Source organism: Canis lupus, chromosome 35 (assembly GCF_048164855.1).
Source record: "Canis lupus baileyi chromosome 35, mCanLup2.hap1, whole genome shotgun sequence".
Lineage (NCBI taxonomy): Eukaryota > Metazoa > Chordata > Mammalia > Carnivora > Canidae > Canis > Canis lupus.
In genome coordinates, this window is record NC_132872.1 from 19,702,546 (window position 1) to 19,720,093 (window position 17,548).

Consider the following 17,548-nt stretch of genomic DNA (forward strand, 5'->3'; position numbering starts at 1 on the left):
CCTTATCCGATTACTCAGATTTACCCTCTGTGTTCAGGCCCTTAGCCCGAAACCAGAAGCCTAGGTATCAAACAAAGTTGGACAGTTTCTGCAGGTAAGGGGTGCGGGTTGCATCTATCCTTTCTTCCTTTCACCCCACAGTCCAGATGTTTTAGGAACTGGTTCTGGTTAATTTGATCACAGTATGTTTTGAAAACGATGCCCTGTTTAGCAATACAGCTGGGGAACTGGTAAATCTGGCTTAGTTTTAATATCTTCAAAATGAACTAATTGCACTAAAGCAATTCTAAAACCCGTATGAGCTCTAAATTCTAAATACTTCAATCCCTCTAGAAGAGCATCTATAATGACAGAAGATGAGGGGTAGAAAAAGCCTTGGAGATTAACCAGCCCAGAAGTTTTTAAACTGTGATCCAAAGAAATCCCTCCAGGGGTCAAGGAAGTGTGGGGAGAATGAAAGATTTAGTGACTTGCATCCCACATGTCCTGACCCATGGAATCCTCCCAGATAAAACTCCTGATTTTATCAGTTGTAGATACTGTGCTTCCTTGCCTTAGAATACAAAGGCTTTAAACAAGTTATCTAATCCAACACCCTACTTACAGATGAGAAAGTAAATAGATCCTAGAAAATCTTAGTACCTTGCCCAAAATGACATAGAAATGGCATTGGGCCATAGATGGCAGACTCCGGACTTAGATCAAAACTGACAACTCTGTTTTCCTTAGAATTGTGTTAAAAGTGATTTTTAACCTCACTGGGTCAGCTCGCTAAACTCACAAGCTACTGTTCCTTTCCAGGGTGTCCTTGTCTGGTGCTGGATAATCTTAAGAAAAGGATGGGAAAGAGATCTGTACCTCTAAGAGCGTGTACTAGCTTTTCAGAGAGACGAAGTGAAAAATTCATTATTCCAAATTCTAGGGATTAATTTCAAAAAGGTTTTTCAACTGTTCCTTTTAAATCATAGTGTAATTAACAGGTTGTTAGTATTTACTACCGGAGTGGTTCAGAGTTCCTTTATTTCCTACTGCAAATGTGTACTCTTCAGGAAAAATCAGGAAAACTAAGTAAAATGTCACAAACAAGGAAGAAAAACTATACTAAATCCCTATAATATACACTAAATTGGTATTCCTTTCCTTCCTAGTTTAGGAGACTTTGTGAAGACTGTACCTGACTTTGAAAATGACAAATACTGTGCCCAAAACGTTTTATCACTTTATATAGAAGGTCAAGAGAGAAAGCAAAACTCAAGGTTGGTATTTTGTTTGCAAGTGGAAAAAACATAACTGGTTTTCCTGACAGAAACTGTAATTTAACTTTTTAAGAGACTGAACCATTATTTCTACTGAATTCAGGAATATTCTTAAATTTTGCTTTAAAATGTTCACAAACGTGCACACAAAACAGGCTTTGAAATTGTTTGATGCCTCCGACAGATGAAACTAATATTTTATACAAATACCAATGGCCTTCATTGTTCTTTTCTTCTTTATAATCTTTTTGTCCCCCAATTTAAAAATTTTAAGCAAGTAGTAGGACCATCTGGAGCCCTTGTGTTTTTATTAGTGTTCTGACAGTACATCAGAAAAAGTCTGAAAACTCATAAAATGTCTCTAGAAAATATATAAAGTATGTCAGTATCTTAAAGGCAGATTTTTTGCCATGCTAAAAACTTATTTTCTGTATGTTGAAGTAATCATAAAATCAGTTGAATTTAGAAATTTTCTCACAGAAAAATTTTTTAACCTTTTTTTTAAAAAATGAATTTATGCTCATGATAACCAGTGCTGCCAAACAACCTTTTGTTCTTGGGTTTAGCTTTGGCAAATTCTCTTGGTAGTGCTCTCGTTCCCTAGACAACTAGCTAATGAAAATATATAGATTGAGGTTCATGTGACACAAAAGAGGCGAGCCTAGAAAATGAACTTCCCTTTCTCATTTGTTCAGCTGATATTCCTCTGGGATGGAAGCATCTGGCCCAACTGATTAAAGCTGCTTCTACCTGCCCAGAGGCAGTTTATAATCCAATTTCTAATCTAAATCCAGGAATTTCACTGCTGTGGATAATCATAGACTATCTCGGTGTGAAGAATCAGCTTGTCTCTGCTTGAAAAAAGTTTGCTCTGAGTCTTATAAAATCTTCCTGTTGCCTAAGGAGTCTCAATCGGGGCCCTCTATGCTCTGGGGACTGTGACCTAGTATGGAAGTGGCTTTATGCATTGCAGGCTGGGTACTCTTCTTGAGTTCGCTGAACCAGCAGTTTAAGAAAAATATATTGCTATAAATCCAAATGGATATATTCCTTAGAAGTCTCACTCATACTGGGCAGCCGCTCCTCTTAAACTACACTACATATGTAAAATGTTATACTCCTTGGCCTGTATTGGGTGCTGGGCTGAAAGTGGATAAACTTGCCTTAAACAAACTATGGGGAATGTCTTTACAAGACTGGATGCTCACCCAGGAGAAAATGGGCCTCAATTAGGGTCAATCTGGCTGCAGCAGGCACTTCCAAAGAAATCTTGGCTGTATCAGATGAGAACGAAGGGGAGGGAAAAAAGAAAAGAAAAGAAAAAAAAAAAAAATTTTCCAAGAAGCTATGAGTAATTTTCTTAACATTTTAAGCCAATGAGTATTTTAAAAAGAAAAAGTCTACCCTGGGGCAGACTGAAAAATGAGAAGGACAAAGGTTTGACATTTCCTGGAAATCTTGTCAATTAAGAAAGAAAGAAAAAAAAAAACCTAAAAAACAGAACTAAAATAGTTATCAATCTCTCACCTACATGAAAATTGCCATCATAATGTAAAAGAAAATTTTAAGAAAAAGTTTTGGTTCAAAATTTGTTAAAAAGTATCCTTAAGGAGGGGAATTGCCCTATTATATCTGAATGTTAAACATGACCTTTAAATTTTTTTTCAGGTAAAATTCTGTCTGAGTCATCAAAGTACAGGAGGCCAATGATATACATTCCTCTTCCCCGCATTTCTTCTGGTTCTTCTGTAACTATTAATGTTTGAATTAAAATCTCAGAAATGGCTTCAATCCTCTGTTAAAAGAGAGCACGAGTCTCTCTGATTTTAGAAGAAAAAAATTACCAAATTAAAGTAAAACAAAAAAATTCTGGGCAATTCTACCCCACATTCTCTTACTACATCAGCCTTAATCCATCTCATTGTATGGATTCATTAAATTTTCAACATTTTGAGAAAATATACTGAAAACTGCTGACATTAAGAAAAAAAGAAAACATGAAATGAAGATTCTTTAGGAATCTTCCTAAAATTCCTTAGGAAATCTTGTACCATCTTAGTAAAGATTCTTACTCCTTCTAAAAAACAGTTTCCTGTCCAACTTCGGTATTTATTGTTCTCATTATTCAAGGGGCAGACACATTGTTTTCTGGGCTTTCTCTACATGCTCCCATTACAACACTTATTAGAATCTAGCACGACGCACTCGGTGAAATCACTGAATTGCAGTAGATGATGCTTGTTAGAATAGACACAGATTAATATAATTTTCTTTTCTGCCACATGACTTATGAAGTTGGAAGAAATGAAAGCTGAGACGGATATAGTGAACTACTGGGTTAAAAAGTAAACAGATTATAAAAGAAACCCTGTCAGAGAAATAAAATATTATCAGAGTTTGGCAAATAGAATGAAATAATATCCTATAACTTCTTCACCATTTTAATCAATCAACCATAATCCTTTGTGTGAATATCTTTGCCATTTCTTCACTTGCATATTTTCAAAATCTGTAATCATAGTACTTGGGTGTATATACGTGTAAGTATGTATTTTAAGTATTCACTTTTCACTTTATGCCATTGAATGAATATGTCACAGTCTATTTAACAAGTTTCCTATTTTTGGACATTCGAGTTGTTTCCACATGTTAATTTTATGAAATAAAATTCTGTAAATTTCATTATCATAAGGTTGCTTAATAAGTAGGATTACTGAGTCAGTGAGTGTGATTACATATATATTTCTTAATACTTGTTTGCCAAACTGCTTTCCAAAGATTGTACTGGTTTTGATACTCAAAATCTTTCTTTTTTCTACCTTACATGTAATCAAACAAATAATATGATGAATATGATTCTATCGCATTCTTTTTCACATTCATGAGTAAGAATTTGTGCTTTGTAACTCCCAGACTATCATTTTTCAGTCACTGTGAGGATAATTTTACTCATTAATGCATTCTTTTATACCTGTATTTATTAATTCAAAAGCCATCTATTGAGACCTTCTGCAGAAAGCCACAATACAGTAGATATAGTAGTATCTATATAATAGAGAAAATATAGTAGATATAGTAGAGAAAGTATAATATAGTAGAGAAATATAGTAGAGATATAGTATAGTAGAGATATAGTAGAGAAAATATAATAGAGAAATATATAGTAGAGAAAATATAATATTGACTATATAGTAGAGATATAGAAAGATATAGAACTGGGGGTATAGTGGTGAATAAAAAAGACCCAGATCAAATTATTAGTGCAAATTCCAGGAAGGGACACAGAAATTAAACAAATTATTACACAATTATTTCAATATAATAGTTTTACAGCAATGAAGCACGCTACTTAGATATGCTGAAAAAATAAAACAAATTAGCCTGAAACTGGTGTGAGTAGACAGTGCAGTTTCTCTGAGAATATGTTATATTTAAAACTTAACTCTAAACAAACTGAGGATTGCTGGAGGGGTGGGAGATGGAGGGATGGGGTAATAGGCTGATGGGCTTTAAAGAGGGCACGTGATGTAATGAGCACTGGATGTTATACGCAACTGATGATTTATTGAACTCTACATCTGAAACTAATGGTGTAATATATGTTGGCTAATTGAATTTTAAATTAAAAAAATTAACCCTAAGGAGTGAGGAGGAATTCATCATGTCATAGGAAAATGGATGGAAGTGAGAGGGTTAAATGTGAGTTTCTGTCCTCATGCAAGAACTTGGAGAGTCAAGCAACAAAAAATTGGTCCCCAAGGGTGAAGCACTAGTGAGAAAGTCAGATATTTTCAGGATATGAGGCCTTCAAGGTCACTAAGAAGAGATCATGCCGGGCTTTAGGACCATAATAAGGATTGTTAGTTTTATACTGAGTCCAATAGAACTGTAATCTAAGGGCCAGAGGGAGCTAAAGAAGAGTTTTAAGAGGCAGAGTGATAAGATTAGTCTTTTTTAAAAAGTTCTTAAATAACTGTAGAATAGATTAATTCTACAGGGAGAAGGAAAGAGAGAGTCTTAAGCAGGCTCCATCTCAGGACCCTGAGATCAATGGCCTGAGCTGAAATCAAGAGTTGGATGCTTAACCGAGTGAGCCACCCAGGTATCCTTAAATATGTAGGTTTAAAAGGAAGATTCCTTCCACAAAAAATATTGAGGAAAAAGGGACCAAAGAGGTAGAAGAAAATCGTGGAGAGTGATTTTCGGAATCAAAGAAATTTTTTTTTAACTGTCAAAATTGTGGCAAATGTTGGTAAGTTGACAAGTGAGACAAAGAATGAGAATTGAAAGACCAGGTGACTTCCAAAGGGCCATTCTGATGGAGTGGGCTAGCTGATTTGACAAGGATAGAGTACATAAAAGAGCAGAGACAACAGAGATTGGTAAATATGGATAGTTCTTTGAGTGATTATTTGAACTGATATTTTTGATGTCCAAATCATCATTATCAAAAACAAAAAAACAAAACAAAACAAAACAAAAAACAGAAGATGTATTTCTAGAGAATTTTCATATTTCCAAAGGACTTTATTAAAATATACACGTTCATCCATGGCCTTCAGAACACTAACCCACTACAAATAGTATTTTTAAATATCTTGTTTCTCCCATTGCAAGCTCAAAGAAATGTTACACCAGTTGAGTTTTTACTGGGGGTGAAGGTAGAAAGCTTGGGATATCCGGCAATGCCAAGAGTTATTTATAAGATTTCTTCAGGGACAGCCTAATGTACCCTGATACAAAATAAGGCTTTGTATTCTCAGCCACTTAAGCATATTTATACATGCAATATATATTATATGTAAGGCATTTACCCATATCTAGATAGGTAAAACGAAACTGTGAAGTCTAACATACCCTGGTCCCCTACTCAAGGGCTCAGTATTCATAATTGTCTTCCTGGCATTTCCTGGCATTTCAGGCTACACATTACTTTCCTAAAAACACCATTCACAGGGTGAATACCATTCACTGAACTGAGGATATGAAAATCTCAGGTTCAGGCTGCATTCAGGTGTTCAATTGTTTGACCTATTAATCAGTTACTTAACTTTAATTCCAATTTAACATTGAAGATACACCTTTGATCCAAATAGAATGGTCTATTTTACTTCCTGGGCTCAGCAGACACTCAGCTATTTTTCCTGTGAGTGTCTTTTTTTTTTTTTTTTTTGTGGAGGGATTGTAACTAGCAAGCCTGAGCTCTCATCTACAGAAATCCTTCTTAACCCAGCTCTCTCTTTCCTGGGCTCCTTCTCTTTGCCTGAACAAATTCCTGTCAGTAACTCATTTTCAAGCATTTTCTGGCTCAACTGCTTCTGAGCAACCAATGTTTGTCTTTCAAGATACCCCAGCAGCCCTTCCATATTTATCTACTCCATCTGTTTTCTATTTCAGTTCCTCTAAGCTCCCTTTTACTTGTCAACCCTAATCACTCCCCTGCCACTGTCCCTCCCTAATCTTAGTTTATCTGGGCTTCCCAAGAGACAACTGCCATGTAAGTCATTTGGCAGGATTGTTCCCTTCTCTGAGAAATGGTCACAGCGGTATTTCTGAGCCTATTTTACAATGGATGATTTTTATTTTTTATGTGAAGTGAAAAAAAAGGTGAAGACACCATCCAAAATATGTATCAAAATAAAGCTTGTTTTCACCACAGCTGGCAACTGGATTTCCTAAGATCGTAGCCAGCACAAACTGCAGATATCTTACCTGTATTTTGGGTTTTTAGCTTTTTAATTTCAGATTATGAGAGTAAGGAAATAATTTTCAATCTCTTCTTAAGGCAAATGACAGATGCCGGGTATTTTCAGAATTGAAATATAAATGTTAAGACATTATGTCACGGTTCAAACTATTTACCAGATGAGTAAAAATAACACATTCTTATGTGGTAAACCACTTAGCTAGAACTGTATAATTCTACATTATTTGCTCGTTTCTTCTTTTTTAAAAGAAAGCCAAACAGCTCTAGAACAAACATTTCCCTGTGTCGATTGGATTTAGAGTGCCAACAAAGTTTTGTTTCTTTTTGTTAAAGCATATTTATTTTTAGACCTTTCAATCCACTATTGCAAACAGATGTGCTCTTTTTTTTTCCCCCCTCCCATGGAAGAAAATAAATAACCAAGGCTGGAATTCCCTTTAAGTACTTTTTAAAAAAGAAAAGAAAAGAAAGGAAGAGGGAAAAACAATAGGAGTTTTATTTCAAAATTGTGCTCTAATGCCAAGCATCCAATCTGTAAAACATTTTACCCTGTTGGTTTAGGGATGGGGAAAGACATCTGTGTGTGAGGCATCAATCTGTTCTTTTGAAACACAATTCCAGTTCACAGAGCTGTGATCTGTTTAGTGATAAACACAATTTTCTGAAGCTGCTTTTCAAAAGGCAGAAATATTGACAGTGTAAATCCTAACACTTAAAAAACTTTTATCTAAACAAAAACAATACTAATAGCTAATATTTGTGCGGCCTCACACGTGCCAGACTGTGAGCACACTGCTTCATGTACATTATCTCAGTGAATATTTACTTTTGGAGATTGATGCCAATATTAGCTGCAAATTATAGATGAGAAAGTAGGGAAGCAAATGGTACCACAGTTTGTACAAATTACTTGGCTAGTTAGGGTTACAATCATGTACAGGATCCAGTTTTGCCTCTTAGTCCGGCATCTTCTAAAATGAGCTACCTCTTTCGACTAAAGTCAACATTGGAAATAAAAGGATGAATCTAGCTGGGAGTCAGATTAGATTGCAGCAATAAACTTTCTTTTAGGGTCCACTGGGGAATCAAAGAGAGGAAGGGAAAGACTGGAATCCATCTACTGCATCTGTAGGGGTCCGGGCATTACCTTATGTACTCACCTAGAAAAGCTTTTTCATTGAGCAGAAACAATGGTAGAACAGACCTCCTTGGCATCCATTCAATACTCATTGATTATATATAAAGAGAAGTCTTCTTATCTTCCTAGTCCACTGGCATAAAATGCTCTGCAGCCCAACAATTCCTTTCTTCAGGCCTGACTTAAGGCTATGAAAGGTTGTCTTTAATATTCAGGTAATAAGTACTGTCTCACATTTAAATCAAGCGTCTGTGTCTAAGAGCTCTGAGCACTTTATAGGCATTATATCATTTTTCTTCTCAACAACTTCATGCAACGAGGAAATGAACTTCACCCTTCCAGGCCTCACTCAATGCCAGTCAGGAGGTTTGCATTTCACATTCCTATTTCATTTTCCCTGCAGCTTCCTAGAAACTAAAACAAGAATTCCATGATTCTTGGCAACTAAGCTTGGTCGCCTGGGGTTGTCCCTGTCTCTGGCTGGAGTTCCAGCCGGTATGCAATGAGGGTACCAGGCGAGGTAAGCTCCGAGCTGATGGAATATTTGGGGTATTTAGTGAAAGAATTATCATCACATCTCTGAAGAACTAGGGAGTTCTATTTGCCTCTCCCAGTTATTACCGCTGTCATTTGCGTTTTTCTAGTAGCCAGACTGTCACACAGCAAGGTCCTCTGAGGGCATTGGTGGGACTGATGCTTGGGTAGTAAAAACTAGAAAAGAGGAAAAGAAAAATGGGAGGGGTTAAGAAAAGAAGAGTTGCTAGGGAGAGAAGAAGGGCAAAGGAGAGTAAGAAAGAGCAGATAGTAGGGAGGAAGGGAGAGGGAGACAAACAAGAAAATGGCAGGAGGGAAAGAGGAAGAGAAAGGGAGAGATGGAGGAAGGCAGGAAGTAGGAGGATAATCAGAACAATGCCCAATGCTATTTGTATTGTTCCTCTACCATTAGCATTATAATAACATCACTGTTACTAGCAGAGGAGGTTGCACCTAAATAGAAAGAGCATAGGTTTTGCGGTTAGAGTAGGCTTGGATTCCAGTTCTGACTCTTCCCCTGCTGAGCATTACTATGTCTCTAGGAAAGCTACTTAATCTCTCAAAACTTAGTTGATTTTTAATTATAAAACAAGAATAACATCTCCCCTCCAAAATGTCCCTAATTCACAATATAGATCTCCTAGTGCAGAATGAACACATGATATTATTATTTACAAGTGATATGTGGCAATCACCCTCCATTTGGCAGCATCAGGATTCCCTGCACCTAATAAGAAACCCACAAAATACACTATTTATGATTTATGTCTTAGCATGCCACTAAGACCACTTTGTCTTGGTCTGTCTTTCATATGCCAGCCATTAGCTTCTGCTGCAACATGTGTAAGTGCTAGTGGCCATGGACCTTACGTTTTGGGGCCATTGCTCCGGTTTCACTGGTATCACTCCCTACCAGCAGATGAAGTAATATATGCAGACAGCCAAGGATGTCATAGGGATTCTTCTGGCTTTGTCCTCTCTGTTCGGACTTACTATGTCTGTCTCTTCACATACACGAACTATTGAATGCCACGATCTTAAGATAATTTGAAAATTCTATGGCTTATGTATCTACTAACTTCCTCATCTGTGCACGAGTGATTCCCACTTTAATTAATCCCCATGACTGCTCTGTATGTTCTGAAAGAAGAAGATATGAATAAGAAAAACAAGCATTTCCCGCCTAGATCTCTAGAGAGGCGGTGAGACTTATTGGAAGATAAATTGTACAGTACAGCTGGCTTCTTAAATGAAGAGTATAAATGATTGCTAAGAGAAGTGATAGACGGGCATCCTGTTCAGAACTAATATGCACAATTTCTTCACATACTGAACCTCTACACTTGCAGGTTTTCTTTTTCCTGGACTTCCTTATTACTCATTCAACTGGCAAAAATGATTGAGCTAAGTGAGAGACTCATCATGTCAGTGGGGAAAAGTAAAGGTTATGGCAACACATGACCTTTGTCCTCAAGAAACTTGTGGTCTGTTTAAAAGCCTTCAAGTGATTTAATTCTTTCATCTATTGTATAACAGTTGACACCACTTAGTTTATAACTATTGGGTCAGTCCTAAGATTCCTTACAAGCCACTTAGTTCATATTACTAAGGTAGATGACAAGGAATAGTCTGGAATAGCACTGCCCAATAGCAATAGAATAGAATAGAAAAGAAAAAAAATTACATATGGAATTTTAAAATTTTCCATAAAAGGTTGAAAAATATAGCCATAAAAAGGTTGAAAAATATAATTAAACAGTTTTATTTATTTAACCCAACATATCTAAAATATTATCTCAACAATGTAATTAAATATAAGATGAACCGAAGAATATTTCCAGTGTGTGTATTTTATACTTAACAGCATATCACATATTGGAGTGGCCACATTTCAAGTACTCAGTAGTCATATGTGAAGAGTGGCTAGTGTATTGACAGCACAGGTCAAACCCTTCCTCCGAGTTGCCAGATAGTTTATTCATTTCATTTATGTATCTATACTCAACCGTTCTCCTTCTGCACTTACCCTAGCCTCACATCTCCATTATTTTATAAGACAGAGAAATATGTATCCGAATGTCCCAATGCCAGAGACAACAATGTAGGACTCAGTTTTCTAGAATTCAGATTCAGTGTTTTAACTTGTAAACCACCATGCTTTGCTATGTCTTACTAACTGTATTCAGAAAAGCTTAACAATCAGGGCCATAATGGCAATATAAAATTATAGTCCCAAACAGGAAATGTCAATGGGTGCTGTAAGCCACTGAAAGAACACCCAGAATTTAGCAAAGCAGAGGATATAATTGTCATGCCCATGGCAGCATTTAGCTGGGTAATGCCCCTCTCATTACCTTGCAGGACCACCAACTGTGGCACTCTCACATTTATATACTGCTTTGATGAGAAGGCGGAACGTGAAACAGTGTCTTCAGTTAAAATATATTACCATAAATGATGAGGAAGCTAGCCACCCATACAATTTTTAATCCTATTTCTTTGGCTAGTCATGGTCTTCCTTAGGTTTCCTTATTAGGCCCACTCCATTTCAATTACTAAGGTGGATGTCCTAGCTAAGAATGGTAGAAATGTAGCATTTGAACACTGATAATGTTACATCTTGTCAAGAACTATGAAAGGTCTGAAATTTTCATCTTTCAAGCTGTTAAGTTAGCTTACCATAGTTTCATAGATACTATCACACAACATGGGACCCCTGGGTCAGGGACAAGGAGACTTACTGTATTTATTACATGTTCTCAACAGTTGCCCTCAGCCCCCACGTTCCATGGAGTGATGCCCAAGTGGATGCTGTGCACACTGTGACTGCACATCTGAGGAATCTCAAGTTAAGGAAATCCCAGTTTTTCAAAACATCTGTTAGTAAACCTGCCCAATCTTTATCCTGGAGGGAGATGTTATCTTTATTATCCTGAACAGCAAACACATTTCTCCTCTGCCCTGGAGGAAGAAGGTACTTGCTCTATCTTCCAAGGCTGTTGCCATACAAACACCCTTAAAAAATAGGAACGAAAGATCTGAATGTCTTTGCTCAGAAAATGTGCAGAAGCAAGAGACTCGTGGAGAAAGTCTTGCCGCACTCTTATGTTAAAACCCCTCACTGGCTCTTTATTATTTACTAGATGATTTCCTCTTTTTCTTATTATTAATTAATATTTATTTATTGCTTTTTATGTGCTAGTAGATTTGAATGATTCTCAGATATTTGCAAAAACTAAGATCTAATAGAAATAAAAGATTCAAAAAGTAGTCTAAGTAAAAATTAAAGAGATGAGTTCCAGTCATTCCCATCATTAAGAACTTTAAGAGAATAATGGGTTTTGTTATGAGATCTTGGTCATGATTATCTCTCAAAATCATAATATCTGGATCTTTCGAGGGCTCAAGCTTTATTATTATTATATTTCCTTACTATGTGCCTTGCTGTGAGGTTTCAAAAAATACGGTTATTAGAAAAATATCTAATCTCTCACTTTCATATTTGTCTCTCTTTCCTTTCTCACAGTGAATGATAAACAGCAACATTAATCTAAAGTGGCTTTTGCTACCAAATATATTTCATCAAACATATCTAGGTTGTATAAACTCACGCTGAAACCTTCATATGTATGGAGGTTATATTTAAACATATAAGCAGCTATTTTATAAACTAGTAGGACTCTTAGAACTCTGTATAGAATCTACAACTTTTGAAACAGCTGCGCAGAACTGTGTAATTTAGGATAGCGGAGGAAGTTGGAAACCACATCCAATTTAAGCTTTTAGGAGAGTCTAGGTCATTAGGAGGTCATTCTCCAAAATGGAAAGGAGTCCTGGAACTCTTGCCCAACCAAGACTGACACTGGAAGACAAGTAAACTTGTGCTACACTCTGTGATTTGTAGAGACCTCAGAGGGGCCCAGGTTTGGCTCACTTTTCAGCTGACCATAAAGAAGACTTGGGAGTAAATGGTCACAGGGAAGAGTCTACCCACTGGATGAATCACGGACCATTTTCTGCAGCCTCTTGATGTTTTTAATGACTTAGTCATCAAAATCCTGACTCTTATGGGAATCTGTTCCCAAAATTCACATAGATGGCACATCAGTGGTATATGGACAATTTCTTGATCTAATCCAGAATAATTAACCAGCATTTTAAAAGTCATTGTTAGAGACCACATGGTATGTATAAAAGAATATTGGATGAAAATCAGTTGGATAGGTTCAAGTCTGTTTTTCCACTGGTTAGGCCGGGCAAGTCACTGAAGTTATCTGATTTCCTCACCTATAGTATGGCCGGAGAGGGAAGGGGGGTTGATGATTCAGTGACCCCCCGACATCCTTTCTTGTCTTGCCTTTGTGTATTCTAATTTAAGATCTGGCCTTCTAAATTGGGTACTGGGAAAGAATATATACTGAGATGCCTTTCGGCTTCTGTTGCTGTTGCTACTTTACAAAATAAGTTGTCCTATTCAGAAAGCATCGGGTGCAGAACTAAAAAAAACATATGTGACCATTTGTCAGCACAGTACCTCCTTAGTGACACTTGGCTCACACATCTAGTTTGTCTTTTTTGGGGGTGACTCAAACTCTTAGGGTCATCATCCTGGGTGACAAGTCATGTGGTAATGTAAAGCATGAGGCAGATATTGTCAGTTTAACCAGAAGGTAAAGGAAAAATACAATCATCTTCCAGTCTACTCATTTTGAATCTTCTCACAGCATCAAAGAGAAGCTCAGAGATAGATTTCTTGCAGTCTCCCCCCTGACAGTGTGGGATACCTCAGTCAGATGAATAATACATACACTGGCAAGCAATGCAATTTGAAAAGAATCTGGCATTTACAAAGCAGCTTTACTAGGGGAAAGAGTAAAGGCTTTGAATATTCTGTCGGTTTGAGAAGAGGTTCTGTGTCACCCTATCAGGTCACACAAACATCTGATCAACTGCCACTTGATGAAAGCATTTATTAAAGTCAGAATAGGGAAATATCAGCTTGAGGAATGGAAAAGGCTACAGGATTTATTTTTAAACCTCTGGAAATAGGAAGGAGTGAGAAAATTTCTGTTTCTAGAAGGAAATACAATATGAAATTTGGTTTTGATTGAATGGGGGAAACATAAATCCTAAAACAGTGAAGATTTATTTTTTAAAGTCTTAGGATTTCTGCTTCCAAGAAAATGGAGTGTAGGCACCTTTTCCTATTCCTCCAACTAAGTACAACTAAAAACTCTGGGCATTATATATAAAACAAATATAAGAGATTCTGAAAACTAGAGAAAAGAAAGCTGACCAGCTGACTTCAGGATCCAAAGAACATAGAAGTGAGCTCCTCGGGTTGTCTTTCTTTCTTTCTTTCTTTCTTTCTTTCTTTCTTTCTTTCTTTAATTCTTTCTTTTTAAGATTTTATTTATTTATTCTAGAGAGAGAGATTGAGAGAGAGAGAGAGGCAGAGACACAGGCAGAGGGAGAAGCAGGCTCCACGCAGGGAGCCCGATGTGGGACTGGATCCCGGGTCTCCAGGATCACACCCTGGGCTGAAGGCAGTGTTAAACCATTGAGCCACCCAGGCTGCCCCTCAGGTTTTCTTTTTTGTCCATATCTTCCAGACCTGAAACTGAAGAAGCTGGCAACCCGGACCACCAATGGATGCAAACAAACAAACAAATAAAAAAGCCCAACAAAAGCCTTTCTGTCTAGCCAAAGGACCAGGAACAGGGCAGACTAACAAAACAGAAAATTCTTTGACAATAACTGCTCTACTCTAGCTAAACAACACAGAAAAAACTGTGGCACTATCCCTAAATATACCAACAATGGTTGACTGGGGAAACCAGACTCCATTCTCCTAGCTGTAGTAAGGTTTCCCCAAAATCCCCAAGAGGGTCATGTCAGAACAGATCAAGTAGGGACATGGGACTTTCATGACCTTCATCAGTGACAGTGAGGCTAGCCCTTCTCTCAGTGTCAGTGGACACCATACCACCATCCCCTTAGCCAAAAGTAATGAGATATTCCTCCTATTTTTTTAGGGGGTGGACTCCAAGGAAACCTAGTGGAGAGTCAAGACTTTAACTATAAACCATCAGTAATGAGGCCATTCACACTGTGGTATTAGAAAAAAGTACATGGAGAGCTGGAACTGTCATACCATCAAACACTACCTGAGGTTCCCTGCTATCTTTGGTAGAAGCATAGATTGAGTAGAGAACCTGGGCTTTTACTTCTACCTGGCTGTAAAAAGGCAGACAGTGGATCAATGTCAGAGAAATCCACTGAAATAGGTTAAAATAAGATCTAGAGTCATCACATAAAATTAATAAGATCCATTGTATTATAAATTATAATACTGGAGTCTTCTCATTTAACAATTTCAAAAAATTTCCACATTTCAATAAAAAATACCTCATATGAAGAGACAGAAAGTTCTCAGACTGAATGAAAGAAGATAATCAGTACATGCCAGGACTAGGATAACAGAGATGTTAGAATTAAGTAACAAATATTTCATATCAGCCACAATAAAAATGCTTTAACAGAGAATTATGAACATGCTTGAGACAAAAAATAGAGTATATCAGAGAAGAAATAGAAAATCTCAATAAAGACATAGATGAAATGAAGAACAAAGTGAAAATTTAGAACTGAAAAAGATAACCAAGAAAATACTCAGTTGAAGGGCTCAATATCAGGATGAAGGGGCAGAGGAAAGAATCAGTGAACCAAAATATAGAAGAGTATAAAGTACTCAACCTGAACAAGAAGAAAACAGACTGGGGAAGAAACAAACAAACAGCCTGAGCCTCAGTGATCTATGGAACCATAATAAATGATCTAACATTTGTGTTTTTAGAGTCTTGAAGAGAGAAGAGAAAAATAAAGTGGGCACAAAAAAGTGCTCAGAGAAATAATGGCTGTAACATCAAATTTGATAAGAGATATAAAGCTACATATTTAAAAGCTGAGCAATCAAATAGAATAATTTCAAAGGGATCCACACCAAGATGTATTTATATTAACCTTCCCAAAACTAAAGGTAAAGTGAGAATTGTGAAAGCAGCCAGAGAGAAACACCACCATATTTAAAAGGAAAAACCAATTCCACTGACATCAGATTTGTCATCAAAAACCATGGAGGCCAGAAGGAAGTGTCACAAGAAATATAATCCTGTAATCCTATATCAAGTGAAAATGTCCATCTGGAATAAAGCAGTAATCTCTTACATAAAGGAAAACTGAGGGAATTAGTCACTAACACACCTACACTTTAAAAAAATGACTAAAGGAAATTTTCTTTCTTTTTTTTTTAAGATTTTATTTATTTATTCATGACAGACACAGAAAGAGAGGGAGAGACATAGGCAGAGGGACAAGTAGGCTCCTTACAGGGAGCCCGATGCAGGACTTGATCCCAGACCCAGGATCAAGCCTGTGCCCAAGGCAGACACTCAACTGCTGTGCCACCCAGCTGTCCCTAAAGGAAATTTTCTAAACAAGTTGGAAACAATAGAAGAATGAACTTTCAAGTATTAGGAAAAAAGAACACAATAAGCAAAATATTAGATACAATAGGCCGTCCTTCTGCTCTTGAGTTTTCTAAATTATAGTTGATGATTGAAGCAAAAATTATAAAACTGTCTAATGTGGTTCTAAATGAATATAGAAGAAATATTTAACAAGTGAAAGAGAGTAAAAGTACATAATGGGAGATAAACTTCCTATACTTCACTAGAATTGGCGAAAGAGACACCAGTAAACTGGAAGTTATGTATATAAATCCTAAAACCAAAGCAAGCATTAGAGAAACCTACACAAAGAGTTACTCTGAAAAGGTATTATTGACAAATCAAAATTGAATTTTAAAATATGTTTTCTGAACTCACAGGAAGATAGTAAAAAGGAAACAGAACAACAACAACAAAAAAAAACGCAGAAAATAAACAGAAAACATGTATAGTAGTGAATTTAAGTAGTAAACTTATATAAACTTAGTCCTATATTTAATGTATCAAATGTAAAGGGTCTAAAATACCAATTAAAAGACATAGATTGGCACAGTAGATTTCAAAACATGACCCAACTATATGCTTTCCATAAAAAACTCTATTCAAGAAAGCTTGGGTGGCTCAGTTTGTTAAGCATCTGCCTTGGCTCAGGTCATGATCTCAGAGTACTGGATGGAGCCCCGCCTCTGCCTCAGGCTCCCTGCTTAATGTGGAGTCTTCTCCCTCTCCCTCAGCCCCTCTCCCCCATCATGCTCTCTCATGTGCTTTCTCTCTCTCAAAAAAATAAATTACATCTAAAAAAAATCTGTATTCAAATATAACAATATAGGTGAGTTGAAAGAAAAGAAATGGAAAACCAATCAAAAAAGGAAGCAACAAAAAAAAAGGAAGCTACATTATTATCAAATAAAGTAGACTTCAGATCAAAGAAAAATATGACCAACAGAGTAGGATACTATATAATGATTAAAAGATACATTCTGATCCTAAATATGTCCACACTAAATGAAAGAGCTAAAAAAACATGTGAAGCAAAACTGATAGAACTAAAAGGAGACAAAAAAAAAATCCACAACTAGAGTTGGAGACTTAACACTCCTCCCTCAACAACTGATGAAACAACTAAAAAAATAAGCAAAGGTATAGAACTCAACAATAGCATCTATCAATAGGATCTAACTGACATTTATAGAACACTCCATCTAATATCATCACAATGTATATTATTTTCAAATATTCCTGGATCATATACAAAGATAGACCTTATCCTGGCCCATAAATGAAATTTTGAATAATGTAAAAAAACTGAAATCATGCAGATGTGTTAGAACCACAATGGAACCAAGGTAGCAATCAATAATAGAAAGATAACAGGAAAATTTCCAAACACCTGGCAACTAAATAA

General features: G+C 36.5%; 1 long non-coding RNA gene across 6 annotated transcripts in view; it reads left to right on the top strand.

The window, feature by feature from the left end:
• The window catches only part of LOC140624973 (uncharacterized), a 76,394-nt gene extending 63,210 nt beyond the window's left edge, over positions 1-13,184 (top strand). For 4 of the 6 annotated variants that reach the window (XR_012024388.1, XR_012024389.1, XR_012024392.1 and 1 more), the window contains 3 exons: positions 1,149-1,256; positions 11,402-11,609; positions 12,162-13,184. This is a non-coding gene — a long non-coding RNA (uncharacterized lncRNA). The remainder of the gene's footprint in view (positions 1-1,148; positions 1,257-11,401; positions 11,610-12,161) is intronic. The other 2 variants (XR_012024391.1, XR_012024390.1) reach the window with 1 other exon arrangement.
• Positions 13,185-17,548: the final 4,364 nt, after the last annotated feature.